General features: G+C 41.8%; 1 pseudogene; it reads left to right on the forward strand.

Moving 5' to 3' along the window:
• Nucleotides 1-957: 957 nt before the first annotated feature.
• Nucleotides 958-2,310, forward strand: LOC106980153 (L-lactate dehydrogenase B chain-like; annotated as a pseudogene).
• Nucleotides 2,311-2,740: the final 430 nt, after the last annotated feature.

A 2,740-nucleotide genomic window follows, 5' to 3' on the forward strand; every position in this document is an offset into this window, starting at 1 on the left:
GACAGCCTTTTCAACAAATCTGCTGGGAAAACTGGATATCCACAAGCAAAAGAATGAAGTTGGGCTTTTACCTTATATTACATACAGGAATTAACTCAGAATGAATCAAAGACCTAAACATAAGGGCCAAAACTAAAAAACTATTAGAAAAAAATATGGGTGTAAATCATGACCTTGGATTCGACAATGGATTCTTAGATATGGCACCAAAAGCATGAGCAACAGCCACAAACAGATAAATCAAATGTCCATTGAAATTTAAAACACCAAGGGCACCTCAGTAGCTCAGTTGGTTAAGCGTCCAACTTTGGCTCAGGTCATGATCTCACAGTCAATGAGTTCGAGCTCCGTGTCAGGCTCTGTGTTGACAGCTCGGAGCCTGGAGCCTGCCTCAGAGTCTGTGTCTCCCTCTGTCTCTGCCCCTCCTCTTGCTCACTCTCTGTCTCAGTCTCTGTCTCTCTCAAAAATAAATAAAGATCAAAAAAATTAAAAAGAAATTAAAAACGCCAAAGGACATTATCAAAAAACTGAAAAAACAACCTACATATGGGATAAAATTTTTGCAAATGATACACCTGATCACAGTCTAGTATCCCGATTATGTAAAAAATTCTCACACAATAAAAGGTAAGCAACCCAACTTAAAAATGGACAAAATAGACATTTTTTCCAAGGAAGATAAATATGCGGCCAACAAACACATGAAAAGATGCTCAATTTTAATTAGTTAGAAAAATGCAAATTCAAACCACAAGGAGGTGCCACTTCACACCCACTAGGGTGGCTATAATAATAATAAAAAGTATTGGTGAGAACTTGAAGAAATTGAAAGGTTTGTACATTGCTGGGGAGAATACAGAATGGTTGGGCCACTTACAGTTCGGTGGTTCCTCAAAAGATTAAACATAAAATTACCATATGGCCCTATAATTTCACCCTTGGGTCTATATGAAAAAACTGAAGCAGACCCTGCACCCAAGGAGATGCACACGGATGACATTGTCTTCTTCGCATGACTCTTACAGCCGTCTCTCTCCCAGGCGCAATGGCAACTCTTGAGGAAAAACTGATTGCACCAGTTGCAGAAGAGGAAACTGTCCCAAACAATAAGACCACTGTAGGGGTACCTGGGTGGCTCAATCAATTAAGCATCTGACTTCGGCTCAGGCCATGTTTTTGTGGCTCGTGAGTTTGAGCCCCACGTCGGGCTCTATGCTGACAGCTCGGAGCCTGGAGCCTGTTTCCAACTCTGTGTCTGCCTCTCTCTCTGCCCCTCCCCAATTCATGCCATGTCTGTCTCTCTCCCAAAAATAAATAAACATTAAAAAAAAGTTTTTTTAATTAAAAAAAAATAACACTGCAGTGTCCTGTCTAACAGGACAAGTCGATATGGCATGTGCCATCAGCGTTCTAGGAAAGTCTCTGGTTGATGAACTTGCCCTTGTGGATGTTTTGGAAGAGAAACTCAAAGGAGAAATGATGCATCTGCAACATGGGAGCTTATGTTTTCAGACACCTAACATTATGGCAGATAAAGATTACTCTGTGATTTCCAATTCTAAGACTGTGGTGGTAACTGCAGGAGTCCTCCAGCAGGAGGGAGAGAGCCGTCTCAATCTGGTGCAGAGGAATATTCATGTCTTCAAATGTATTATTTCTCAGCTAGTCAAGTACAGTCCCGACTCCACCATAATTGAGGTTTCCAGCCCAGTGGATATTCTCACATATGTTACCAGGGAATTAAGTGGGCTACCCAAGCACCATGTGATTGGAAGTGGGTGTAATAATCTGAATTCTGCTAGATTTTGTTGTCATGTGGCTGAAAAGTTGGCATCCATCCCAGAAGTTACCGTGGATGGATTTGGGGAGAACATGGCAACTCAAGCGTGTCTGGGTGGAGTGGAGTGCATGGGGAGGGGTTTCTCTCCAGGAACTGAATCCAGACTTGGGAGGAGGCAGTAGCAGTGAAACTTGGAAGAAAGGTTGAAAGTACCTCTGACGTCATCAAGCTAAAAGGACATACCAACAGGGCTACTGGATCAAGTGTGACTGATCTCACTGAATCCATGTTGAAAAATCTATCCAGGATTCATCCAATGTCCACAATGGTGAAGGAAATGTATGGCACTGAGAACGAAGTCTTCCTGAGCCTTCCGTGTTTCCTGAATGCTCAGGGATTAACCAGCGTTACCAACTGGAAGCTGAAGGATGATTTAAGGGGCAGAGACCTTATGGGTCATCCAGAAAGACCTAAAATTGACCTGTGACTTCTGGCTTCTGGGCTGTAGAAATTTAAACCCTACAACGTGATTAACCATGAGACCTTTAGTTTTCACCCATGTACATGGACCACGGTTTGCTTTTATCTTCCTAACTATGCACATCTGGGCTCACGGTCTCAAAGCCCATGCTTGCAACAGGAGCCCTTAAACAAATAAAACTAACTATCATAGTGTGCTTCTAGAAAAAAAAAGTTGCAAACAGATACTCAAGCAAGTGCAGGTACACACATATTTGTAGCAGCACTATTCACAATGGCTAGAAGGTGTAAACAATACAATGTCCACCAATGGATGAGTAGATAAACTGGTGTACATACATATAACGGAGTATTATTTCACTGCAGAAAGGAATAAGGTACCGATATATGGTACAATAAGAATGAGCCTCAAAGCATTATGCTAAGCAAAGGAAGCCAGACACAAATGGTCATACATTGTATGATTCCATTTATACAAAA

Source organism: Acinonyx jubatus, chromosome A3 (assembly GCF_027475565.1).
Source record: "Acinonyx jubatus isolate Ajub_Pintada_27869175 chromosome A3, VMU_Ajub_asm_v1.0, whole genome shotgun sequence".
Lineage (NCBI taxonomy): Eukaryota > Metazoa > Chordata > Mammalia > Carnivora > Felidae > Acinonyx > Acinonyx jubatus.